The 12,975-nt window shown below is 47.9% G+C and overlaps 1 long non-coding RNA gene across 2 annotated transcripts in view; it reads left to right on the top strand.

The window, feature by feature from the left end:
- The window catches only part of LOC116074243, a 22,038-nt gene that overhangs the window by 6,083 nt on the left and 2,980 nt on the right, over positions 1 to 12,975 (top strand). Inside the window, exon 4 of one of the 2 annotated variants that reach the window (XR_004112150.1) lies at positions 4,027 to 4,228. The exons of the other annotated variant lie outside the window; for it this stretch is intronic. This is a non-coding gene — a long non-coding RNA (uncharacterized LOC116074243). Of the gene's footprint in view, positions 1 to 4,026; positions 4,229 to 12,975 lie in introns of those variants that run through there. 2 annotated transcript variants of the gene reach the window in all.

The following is a 12,975-nucleotide window of genomic DNA, read 5'->3' as shown; positions in this document are numbered from 1 at the left end:
CCCCTTTGTGTCCTGGCTATCCTGGAACTCTGTAGATCAGGCTAGCCTCAAACTTATGGAGAGAGAACCACTTGCCTCTCCCTCCGAAGTGCTGTGATTAAAGGTGTGTGCCGCCACTGCCGGGGCGTATTTTCTCCTCCTAACTATGCTGGTTTCAAATCTCCCCTTTGCAATCAGCCCCATTGTTTAGTCCTCAGATATCAAAGACCATCCAGGAGGTTGAGCTTTTTTTTTTTTTTTTTTTTTTTTTTTTTTTTTTGTCTTAAGTCATTAAGTTGAAAAATAAGATCCGGAACTCGAGTGAACATGTGCCAGCTCCAGGGAGCAGAGGAAGGTTGACTTTGGGTTAGGATCTGCCCCCAGGCCTGGGTCACCCCCCCATCTCCAACCTGGATCGTGATATGTACCGGTTGTTTGATACCCACAACTTGAGTCTGTCTGAGAAGGGCGTCAGCGGGGCTTGGTGTCTATAGGCGGCTTGGTACTGGCACACACGGGGACCTGAGGGCATCACATCTGTGCACTGGGCCAGTCAAGTCTTACAGTGACCCTATTTTCCACGTGAGCAAACAGAGGTCAGGCTAGGGCAGGCACGCGTGAGAGCTCTAAGAAGCCCTGTTGGTATTGCCCCAGCCAGTTCCCGTGGCCTGCTAGGCTTAAAGGCCTCTCCCTACTTGCGTGATTGCCAGATTCCCGTTCTTCACCTTGAGTAGGGGGTGGGGCATCCAGGGGTGTGGAGGTCGGGGGACAGGGAAGGCTGCAGCAGGGAGGGATTTTGCACTTCCTCCAGTGCCACAGCAGGAGACAGAGAGGAGGGACTGAGAAGCAAGGCTGCAATGCTTTGCTCGCTGAGGATGGTATGCTAAGCATTTGAACCTCCCTGGGCGATCTTTAGTTCTTTAACTAGCCATTCCTTGCTTATCTGTGTACCTGACCTAGCAGACTCTTGACTAGCAGGTCAAACCTTTAGGATAATTTTTTTTTTTTTTCCCGAGACAGGGTTTCTCTGTATAGCCCTGGCTGTCCTGGAACTCACTCTGTAGACCAGGCTGGCCTCGAACTCAGAAATCTGCCTGCCTCTGCCTCGCAAGTGCTGGGATTAAAGGTGTGTGCCACCACCGCCCTTCGATCTTTAGTTCTTTTACTAGCCATTCCTTGTTTATCTCTGTACCTGACCTAGCAGACTCTTGACTAGCTCGTCAAACCTTTAGGATAATTCTTAACGGGCTTCGAACTTCCACTGACCCCAGGGCGGCAGCATCTAAAACCAGTGACTGTGACTTCCTGAGATCCCAGTCCTGTTTCCGGAATCTTTCCAGGGAGCTTTGAACAACTGCCTAATCCCCACATCGCAGACCAAAGTATGATTTTACCAGATTCCCCCTGGGGCAAACCAATGAATTCATTTGACTTAAAGAGCGTGGAGGAGGGAGTATGGTGACCCCAGGTCAGCCAGTGGCAAGTCTCATCTCAGTGTGGAGGACAACCTCTCCACACCTGCAGCGATGGCAGTCCGCATCCCTTAACCTTCCACGTTCTCTGGACACGGTCACCTCCCAGCACCACACACACGCAGGGGCAAAGGGACAGACAGCTGGGATAAGAGGCTTAGAAAGTGGCAGGAACCTTGGCTGCAGGGCCAGGACCTGTGAGGGGTGTCCACAGGGCTTACTCTTGAAGGTCTTTGGCAAGTAATTGCAAGTAATAGCAGCTGCACTGAAGATAATGGTTGTTAATGCTTGGAGGATAGATAGTGTTAGAGAATGCCTGCCTGCCTGCCGGCTTTTTCCAGAAATACATTTAAGAACTGCCTTGCCTCTTTGTTCTGCGACTACATTCCTGTAACAGCCGTTGCTCCTCCTTCTCTTCTTTGTTTTGTTTTTAAAGATTTGCTTATTTATTTATCTTTATGTATATGAGTGCACGGTAGCTGTCTTCAGACACCCCAGAAGAGGGCATCGGATCCCCATTACGGATGGTTGTGAGCCACCTTGTGGTTGCTGGGAATTGAACTCGGGACTTCTAGAAGAACAATCAGTTGCTCTTAACCTCTGAGCCATCTCTCCATCCCCCCTTCCCCTTGCCCTGTCCCTTTTTCAAGACAGGGCTTCTCCGTGTAGCCCTGGCTGTCCTGGAACTCACTCTGTAGACCAGGTGGGCCTCATATTCAGAGGATCCACGTGCCTCTGCCTCCCCAGTGCTGGGATTTAAAGCATGTGCTGCCACCACCTGGCCACACATGGAACAGCTTCTTCTTGAACATATTCAGGGAAATCTGAAATCTATGCTCCCAAAACATGGTCATTTTTGTATTTGCCTTAGAGTAATCTCTCACTCCCCTGAGGGTGAAAGCTGGGTTTTGACAGCGTTGGTGCACAGGGTGAGACCCTAAGAATGTCATTTAGAGCAGTCGCCTAAATCAGTGCTGTGGGTCAGGCCAGGCCTTTGTACCCAACTGGCCGTTTTGTTTCCTCAGGTTGGCAAACTTTCTGGAGCCTGGCCGTCCCCTTTGGTCTGACCAGTGGCCACTGGTCTGTGTGGAGCTGGTTAGCCATTGCCTCACTGAGAACACTAGCTGGGAAGAGCTGTCTCAGAGCATTTGCTTGCGAGCATTCCAATGTTTTCGTCTGCGGCTCACCCAATACCTCCTGCTCACTGCAAGCTCCTCGCCTCTTTTAGTTTCCAAATGTTATGACGTACATGTAAGCATCACAACACACTAGACTGAAAGTCCTAGGCCATAGGACGAAAGATGGGTCGCGGGCAGCCTACTCAAGTTGAAACTTTAAAGCCTGTACAAGCCCAGGCACGGTGGCACATGCCTGGAATCACTGCACACGTACACGGAGCATACGTACGCCATAGTGCATATGTGGAGGTGAGAAGATAACTTTCTACAGTCCGTTTTCACCTTTCATCAGCTTCTGGGGATCAAACCCTGATCATTAGGCTTGCGTGGCAACCCACTGAGCAGTCTTGACTGCCTATGCCATCAATCAATTTTTTTTTTTTTTGGTTTTTCGAGACAGGGTTTCTCTGTGTAGCCCTGGCTGTCCTGGAACTCACTCTGTAGACCAGGCTAGCCTCGAACTCAGAAATCCGCCTGCCTCTGTCTCCCAAGTGCTGGGATTAAAGGCATGCGCCACCACCGCCCGGCTTCATTCATTATTTTTAATGTGTGTTGTGTGTATACATGGCATGCTGATAAATTCTGTGGAATTGGTTCTTTCCTTCCACCATTGCATGGGAATTAGCACGGGGTTATCAGACTGAGTCCTCTTACTGGCCTTTTTTTTTTTTTTTAAGACTTATTTAATTTACCAGCACTTGGGAGGCAGAGGCAGGTGGATTTCTGAGTTCGAGGCCAGCCTGGTCTACAGAGTGTATTCTAGGACAGCCAGGGCTACACAGAGAAACCCTGTCTTGAAAAACAAAAAGAAAAAAGTAAAAGACTTTTATTTATTATATGTAAGTACACTGTAGCTTTCTTCAAACACTCCAGAAGAGGGCATCAGATCTCATTACAGATGGTTGTGAGCCACCATGTGGTTGCTGGGATTTGAACTCATGACCTTCGGAAGAACAGTCAGTGCTCTTACCTGCTGAGCCATCTCTCCACCTTCCTCCCCCCCTTTTTTAAGAGGTTCTCATGATGTAGTATAGTGGATCTAAAACTCACTCTGAGAATTAGGCCATCCTTGAATTTATGAGAGTTTGTTTGCTCCTGCCTTCCGGATTTTGGGATTGCAGGCATATGTCACCATGCTCAGCTTAGGGTATTTCTGTGTTAGATTCGAACCCCTGGGGCTGAGAGAGACTATGTTCAACCAACTGTATTACTATCGATATTGGAAATGTTACACTACAGCAAATTCCTAGAGATAACGGACAATTTATCATAACTGCATGTATTTTCTGTCACAGTATAGTTTATCCTCATGACCATCTGCACTTATAAATGAGGCTGAATACCCCAAAACATAGGACCCAATCACACCAATCAATCATATTGATTCTAATTTATAGGAGTAACTTGACTTGATGACTCAGATTCCAGATGATGTACCTGCTAACTAGCATCAGGCTTGGAAGACTCTGAGGAACACTATGGCAAAGTCAGACCTGGACCTGCCTTGGAGCGACTTCCCCATCAATTCTTATTGGACAACCCCAACACTTTGAGTGGACTCTTCTATTTAAATTTTTCTTTCTTTCTTCCTTTCTTTCTTTTTTTTTTTTTTTTTTTTTTTTTTTTTTTTTTTTTTTTTTTTTTTTTTTTGAGACAGGGTTTCTCTGTGTAGCCCAGGCTGCCCTGGAACTCACTCTGTAGACCAGGCTGGCCTCGAACTCAGAAATCTGCTTGCCTCTTCCTCCCAAGTGCTGGGATTAAAGGCGTGTGCGCCACCACCGCTCGGCAAACATACCCTCTTTTAAAAAAATTAACATGAGCACTGGGGGTGATTCAGAAGTTAAAGGTGCTTATTGCCAATCCTGATGGCCTCAGACAGACAGACAGACAGACAGACAGACAGACACACACACACACACACACACACACACACACACACACACACACACACGACTGGTTTCTGCAGAGTATGTAGTCTGTCGCCTCCTGGCGACAAAGTATATGCGCCGCGTGGGAAATCTCCAGATAAATCAGGACGGGGTGGAGCAGACCTGAGGAGAGACGGTTCCTGGAAGAATCTGTGGCCAATCCTGGCGGCGCTCTGGCGGCCAGGCAGAGCGGACTCCTAGTCCCTGGAGGAGACACCCAAGACCAGAGGGGAGGAGGGACCAGTGAGAGGCGGGGCAGCCATCTATTCCGCTCTAGGGTTGTCTTTAATACAGGCTGCCCTCTACTGTCCCCGCTGTGTGCCCGTTCAGCCTCAAGTCTTCTGTTTGATTTAAGAGCCCAGAATAAAGGAGCAGAAGGCAGGAAAGAGAGCAAAATCTGACCTCAATAGATGGGCCTGAGCTCACTAGCACGGCAGCAAAACGGAAGGTGTGCGAAGGGGGAGGAGCTAGCTGATCAGGACCGCTATAGGAGTCGGCCATGGGCTTAGGTATCAGGAACTAGATACAGCTGTAGAGGTACATGAGGTGAAGACAGATTTGAGGAATTCGTTCGTTCTCTCTCGTTCACTCTCTCGTTCTCGTTCTCTCTCGTTCTCTCTCTCTCGCTCTCGTTCGTTCTCTCTCTCTCTCTCTCTCTCTCTCTCTCTCTCTCAAGATTTACTTATTTGGGCTGGCGAGATGGCTCAGTGGGTAAGAGCACTGACTGCTCTTCTGAAGGTCCTAAGTTCAAATCCCAGTAACCACATGGTGGCTCACAACCATCCATAATAAGATCTGACGCCCTCTTCTGGGGTATCTGAAGATGGCTACAGTGTACTTACATATAATAAATAAATAAATCTGTAAAAAAAAAAAATCTGGCCAGTTGAAGTCGTTAAAAAAAAAAGATTTACTTATTTACTTTATGTATATGAATACACTATTGCTGTCTTCAGTCACACACAATAGGAGGGCATCAGATCTCATTACAGATGGTTGTGAGCCACCATGAGGTTGCTGGGAATTGAACTCAGGACCTCTGGAAGAGCAGTCGGTGCTCTTAACCCCTGAGCTATCTCTCCAGTCCAGTGTCATATTTATTTATTAATTAATTTTTTTAAAAAAATGTAATTGCTCTGGGGCTGGCGAGATGGCTCAGTGGGTAAGAGCACTGACTGCTCTTCTGATGGTCCTGAGTTCAAATCCCAGCAACCACATGGTGGCTCACAACCACCCGTAATAAGATCTGACACCCTCTTCTGGTACGTCTGAAGTCAGCTACAGTGTACTTATGTATAATAATAAAAAAACTTTTAAAAAAATGTGCCGGGTGGTGGTCCCAGCACTTGGGAGGCAGAGGCAGGCAGATTTCTGAGTTTGATCGAGGCCAGCCTGGTCTACAGAGTGAGTCCAGGACAGCCAGGGCTATACAGAGAAACCCTGTCTTGAAAAACCAAAAAAAAAAAAAAAAAAAAAAAAAAAAAAAAAAAAAAAAAAAAAAAAAAGTAATTGCTCGCTCAGACAACGCAGGCTGTCTGGAGAACTGTCTAACTCAATAAACAGGAATATATATATAAATGTTTATATATATATATAAATATGTCTTGCTGACATAGAGACATGGCTCACCAGGGGGTCTCAGCACAGTGATTTCTGAATTTCTACAGCTGGGAGATTCTATCCCATCATTCACCCTCTGCAGAATAAGTGATCCCAGCTGATAGGAGGTGGCCATGGGCATCCTACCTCCACTCTCAGCCTTCTCCCTTGGTAAAAATATTAGGTGGGGTCCAATCCTGTAAGCCAAGGGCAAGGTGTGTGTGGGGGTGGGGAGGTGTTCTTTGGACAGACCTGTCCGTAGCTGGTGGGTTAGACCTCCACTTTAAACGAAGCCTGTGAGTTTCCAGGCTGGCTTTGGCATTTGGATAAGACCAGCTCCGATTTTTCCAACCGGTTGTAGGCGGCGTAGGCATGTGCTTGACCTCATATGCATTCTGGATATAGAGGGCAGAGCCACCCATTCGTGGGTTGTTAAGGACTAGAAAAGGAAGAGCAGAAACCAGTGCCAGGGGCTAGAGAGACAGCTGTGATGACAACGTACCCTACACTGTCGGTTAATGTTTGCCAAGGCCGAACCTTGCGCTTGCTGGCGAAAGGTTAAGAGAACAGGTCTTGCACACATCAGACCCGTGACATCGTGGGGCTGGTTTCAGGGCACCTGAGAAATATCTGGGGGGTGGGGGGACGGGACTAAAGAAACCAGTTATTGCTGGTAGGTGGTGACACATGCCTTTAATCCCAGCACTTGGGAGGCAGAGGCGGTGGATTTCAGAGTTCAAGGCCAGCCTGGTCTACAGAGTGAATTCCAGGACAGCCAGGGCTATACAGAGAAACTCTGTCTGGAAAAAACAAAACAAAACAAACAAACAAAAACCCAGTTATCCCTATAGCAGTGATGGGAGCAAGGGAATGTGAGAACCCATTTGCACCTGCCCAACCCGAGGTCTCTTTCCCTTCCTATGGGTAGGATCTTAAAATAGTGTAAGAACTAAGAAAGTTTGTTTGCAAGCTGCTGATGTTGGAGCTCATTTCCCCTCCTCCTTCCCCACCCCCTCTTGGTTTTTTTTTCCCCCTCTGGTCTTGAGAACCAAGGTGTCTGTGTAGCCTAGGCTGACCTTGAACTCCTGCCTCCAGCTCTCCACTGTTCGCCTTAAAGGTGTGTGCCACTGTCTTAGTCAGGGTTTCTATTCCTGCACAACATCATGACCAAGAAGCAAGTTGGGGAGGAAAGGGTTTATTCAGCTTACACTTCCACATGGCTGTTCATCACCAGAGGAAGTCAGGACTGGAACTCAAGCAGGTCAGGACACAGGAGCTGATGCAGAGGCCATGGAGGAATGTTCTTTTCTGGCTTGCTTCTTCTGGCTTGCTCAGCCTGCTCTCTTATAGAGCCCAAGACCTCCAGCCCAGGGATGGCACCACCCACAAGGGCCAATTGAGAAAATGCCCCACAGCTGGATCTCATGGAGGCACTTCCCCAACTGAAGCTCCCTTCTGTGGTAACTCCAGCTTGTGTCAAGTTGACACACAAAACCAGCCAGTACAGCCACCATGCCTGGCTTCCTTCCAACTTTAATGCCCCTACAAATAGCGGTTATTTCTGCATACCGCAGCATGGTGATTTTACCCACACATACTCTCTCTCTGGTCCCGTGGGGGCTTTTTCTGTTCTACACCAACGTTTATTTCTCCTCTGTTGGCTTGATGATTGACATCTGAGTTGTTTCAAGCTTTCCTAAGCCACAAACAACGCTGCCTTTGTGAAGAGCTCTTGAACACAGAGTAACAGTTTTTTTTTTTCTTTCTCCAAGGCCAACCAAAGACCTCCTGGGGGTTGCTGGTTCAGAGCTATTTACAACTTGAATTTGCCAACACCCAAACTTCACTCCTGGATTGCTGTGCCAACGTCCCTTCATAAAGTAGCAGCGAGTTTAGCTCATCATCACCGTTGCCACCGTTGGCACAAAACCCCAGTTCTCATCTCAGAGGGCATTAGGGGTTGTTTGTTCTGCAGGCAAATATGAGTAACACGGGCAGAGAATGCAGACAGATTCAGGTCTGCACAAATCCCGTGTTTGGCTGTGGACCTGGTTCCAGGAGACTGTATTAGTTGCAGAACACAGAAAATAATAAATCCAAGCATCCACTCTGATGTGGGCTACAGGTCGGGGGTTATAGCAAAGTAGGGAAAATGCTACTCTAGGCTCCAGATATTAGCTGATAACCGTCTGAGGTTTGGGACTGTTGAAAGCTAGTGGTCTGCCAAGAATACATTTTAAGATGTAAGGTCAGACAGGGGGTAAACAATGAAGGCTTTCAGACAGGCTGAAAGGGCCCAAGGTAATCTGGCTCTGACTTGCAAGGTTTTAACCCCACAGTCTCCAAGTTCAGTCACTCGGCCTCATAGATTCTTATGCCCAAGTGCATCTGCCCCCCTTTTCTTCTGGGATCTCCAGTTCCTATCACCAACCACCACTTGGCACTGTCAGAATGAAACTGCTCATTGGGTGAGACAGAAACTGCTCATTGGGTGAGGCGGAAACTATGGGGGGTGTTTAATCGAACCTGTGCTGTTGTGAATTTAACTTGCAGGTCCTGGTTGTCAAGACCTGTAAGTCTCTTTTGTGTGGTCGTAATGTAATTGTGCATTGATTTTGATGTATGGAGGGGCCTAGAGGTGCGGTGCAGCTCCCCCGCCACGCCCTCTTGTGCTATAACTGAGTCAGCATTACAGAAAGGCCCAGATGGAGGAGAAACTCTGTCACCTTACAGCCTGGGATCAAGATGACATGGGTGAGGCAGCATGTCCTGTAGCCCAGGCTGGCCTTCATCCTAATGTAGCAGGAGAAGACCATGAACTTCTGATCCTCCAGCCGGCCCTCCATCCTCATCCCCAGTATGCATCAGTGCATCCAGGCCATTTGTTTTTTCAGAAACAGGGCCTTGCTCTGCATCCTCATTTGTCCTTGAACTCAATGGCCTCTTGCCTACAGACTGCCTCCCCAGTTCCCCAGGGCCAGGATGACAGGATACCACATTCTAAGCTCTATTCACTCTTTCCACAAGCATTTATTTGCAGGCCAGCTTCACTGTAGAATCAACAGACTGAGGAGGGAATCTCTCCATGGCCGACTCCAATGAGGCTCTAGGCTTGCCTCTCATGAATTATCCCTGGCTGTCAAAATGGAGAGTCTCTTGAGCGCCAAGACTTTCTCTGATCTTTTGGATGCCACTAAATAAAACATTCTGCCGTGTGGTGGTGGCGCATGCCTTTAATCCCCGCACTTGGGAGGCAGAGGCAGGCGGATCTCTGAGACCAGTCTGGCCTACAGAGTGAGTTCCAGGACAGCCAGGGCTGTACAGAGAAATCCTGACTTGAAAAAAACAAACAAACAAAAAATCTATTAAAGAGAGAGAGAGAGAGAACAACAAAATAATCAGTGAAAGCCATTAAGCCATCCTTAAGGAACACTTATTCAAAGGAAGCCATGGCAATGGATGGAGAGACACTTTCTGTAGGGAAGCTGTCTTAGGGCTTTGCTGCTGTGAACAGACACCATGACCAAGGCAACTCATCCTGTATAGTAACAATGTAAATGCTGCCTGAATAGTAGTTATAGGAATTAATGACAGATAATGCTCATGTTCAGCACAGGTATGATTCCCTTCTCTAGCCTTTCAATCTGCAGTTAGTTGAATTCATGCAATCAGAACCTGTGACTACAGGAGATGACCATTCCCAAGAGCGTCCCCAGACAGGGCCTCACAGAGCCCCAAGATGCATCAAGTCATTTTAGGCGTCACAAAGGACAATTCACAAAGGATTGAGCAAGGCATAAGAGAACCCACACGGAAGAGGGAGTCACACGGTCATTCGTATGGTCCCTTACCACTGTGCCATAGGCCATATCACAAAGATTCCAGTAGACGAACCTTGTCGTGCTCCCCTTTGCCCAGAATCAACAGAAGTCAGCAAGGGACTGGGCAAGAAGATTCCCAGTGCGTAAGCAGGGCAGGCACAGCAAGGGGTGGACTTGGAGGATGTGTAACTGGGACTGTACTTGGTCCTTGTCCCTAGTTCCTAACTCTGAACTATTTAAAACCCTTGGAATTTCCTGAGTGATGGGATCATCTCTTGTTATTTGCAATGAGTCCATTAGGATCATACTTGAGTTTCTGCTAGTGATGGAAGTTAGGGTAGGAACCCCCTAGGCAGCCGTAGAATGAAACCAGTCGATAGAAAGGCCAAGTGATGAGGGTCGGAATTTTCCCCCCAACCCCCGTCCCCTGGGAAGAGAGGAAACTGAAATTAAGCTAAAATAAACAAACTCTTGACACAGGTAAGGTAGGACCAGCCTTGAGACCTTCATTCAGGCCAGGCAGTGGTGGTGCACGCCTTTCGTCCCAGCACCTGTGAGGCAGAGGCAGGCGGATTTCTGAGTTCGAGGCCAGCCTGGTCTACAGAGTGAGTTCCAGGACAGCCGGGGCTACACAGAGAAACCCTGTCTCGAAAAACCAAAAAAAAAAAAAAAAAAAAAAAAAAAAAAAAAAGACCTTCATTCAGGGGCAGGAGGATTGAGATAGCAAGATGAGCCTTGGCTATGTAATTGGACACTATCTTAAGTCCTACCCTGAGGAGGGAGGAGAGAAGAGAGTAGGGAGTAGGAGAGTTTTGTTTGTTTTGTTTTGGAATAAGGAGACTGTGAGCTGGCAGGTTCGTGGTGAATACCGTGGAGTGCTGGGTAGGTGACGTGTCCAGAACGGAGATGGAAACTTCAGATACCCAGCCCCGCCCCAAGAACCTTGCCATGTGTGCTTCTTTCATCTGGTTGTGCCTGATTTGTTATCTTATGATAAAAAGCCAGTAAACAAAAGGAAAATGCCTCTTGGAGTTTTATAAGTTGCTCTGGCGAATTGCGTGTGTAGGAGGTTAGAGCAGGAGCCTTCTTTCACCGATCCAAGAACTAAGAATGTCATCCTGGGCCTTCAGAAAACATGTCCCATCTCCTTGGAAGTGCCTCTCTGGTGTACCCGCCAATGTATTCTTCAGTCACCTTGATTGATGACTTTCTTTGTTCTGTAGAACTAGGAAGATCATGTGAGACTACTTGCACACTGGGACGTGGACTTCGGGGTAACATAAATCACTGTTCCTAGGTCATGGTCATTCAGAATGGCTCCAGAATAAACACTGTCATATTCCCTTCAAGAGCTGCTGGCCAGCCGGTAGTGACTCACACCTTTAATCCTAACATTCAGGAGGCAGAGGCAGGTGGATCTCTGAGTTTGAGGCCAGCCTGGTCTAAGAGTGATTTCCAATACATCCAGGGCTACACAGAGAACCCTTGTCTTAGGGTCTTACTGCTGTGAAGAGACACCATGACCACAGCAACTCTTACAAAAGACAACATTGAATTGGGACTGGCTTACAGGTTCAGAGGTTCAGTTATTATCATCATGTTGGAAGCATGGCATCATCCAGGCAGGCATGGTGCTGGAGAAGGAGCTGAGAGTTGATCCAGAGGCAGTAAAGAGAAACTGGAAGTAGCTTGAGCATATTTGAGACCTCAAAGCCCCACCTCCATGGTGACTCACTTCCTCCAACAAGGCCACACCCACTCCAACTAGGCCACACCTCCTAATAGTGCCACTCCCTATGGGCCAAGCATTTGAAGTCTATAGTCTGGGTTAATTGTCCTTTTAAGCTTTTTCTCTTTTTTCTCTCCAGCCCCACCTGTCTCTCCATGTTTGTAATGCAGCTCTTGGTTGGCAAGCAACAGAGACTCATTCTGACATCATTTGTGTCTCTTGGGCTGGAGAGGTGGTTCAGCAGTTAAAAGCACTGGCTGCACCTACAAGGGACCCGAGTTCAATCCCCACCACCTACACAGTGGCTCACAACCTTTTGTAACTCCAGTTCCAGAGGATCTGACACCTTCTTCTAGCCTCCATGGGCACCAGGCACATGCATGGTGCACAGATGTACATGCAGGCAAAACACTCATACTTATTTATTGTGGGGAAAAATGTGTATTTAGAATTATCCAGCTTGACTCAGCTTAGATGATCGCAATATTCTTGTTTGTTTGTTTGTTTGTTTTTCGAGACAGGATTGCTTTAGGCCCACCCTTTACTGTAGAGTTATAGCAGTTGATAGATCCTGGGCATCAGGGTTTGAACATGCTTGACCCAGGGAGTGGCACTATTTGGCTGGTTGGTTGGTTGGCTTGCTGGCTGGCTGGTTGGTTGGTTGGTTTGGTTGGTTGGCTGGCTGGCTGGGTGGTTGGTTGGTTGGCTGGTTGGCTGGTTGGTTGGTTGGTTGGTTGGCTGGTTGGCTGGTTGGTTGGTTTGGTTGGTTGGCTGGCTGGCTGGTTGGTTGGTTGGCTGGTTGGCTGGTTGGCTGGTTGGCTGGTTGGCTGGTTGGTTGGTTGGTTGGTTGGCTGGTTGGCTGGTTGGTTGGTTGGTTGGCTGGCTGGTTGGCTGGTTGGCTGGTTGGTTGGCTGGTGGTTGGTTGGCTGGTTGGCTGGTTGGCTGGTTGGTTGATTGGTTTGGATTTAGGCAGAATATTGCTCTGTAGCCCAGCTTGTCCATGAAGTCACCATCTTCTTCCTGCCTCTGCTTCTTGACTGCTGGGATGGCAGACATTTCAAGTCTGGCTTAAAACAACAATCATTTACCTACGGTATCTCTTACCCATTGACTGGGCTGGCTGTGTGATCTGGCACCAGGGGTCATGGCCAGTCAAGTGATGAAGAGACATCTGTCCTGTCCCTCATGATTCAGACAGGTTAGCCTAGAAATGTACTTGTATGGTGATGGCAGAGGCAAGAGAAACCACACGCAGAACAAGTTTTTTTT

Source organism: Mastomys coucha, unplaced genomic scaffold (genome assembly GCF_008632895.1).
Source record: "Mastomys coucha isolate ucsf_1 unplaced genomic scaffold, UCSF_Mcou_1 pScaffold3, whole genome shotgun sequence".
NCBI lineage: Eukaryota > Metazoa > Chordata > Mammalia > Rodentia > Muridae > Mastomys > Mastomys coucha.
The sequence above is the reverse complement of the archived record's forward strand: the minus strand, read 5'-3'. Positions and strand labels throughout refer to the sequence as shown.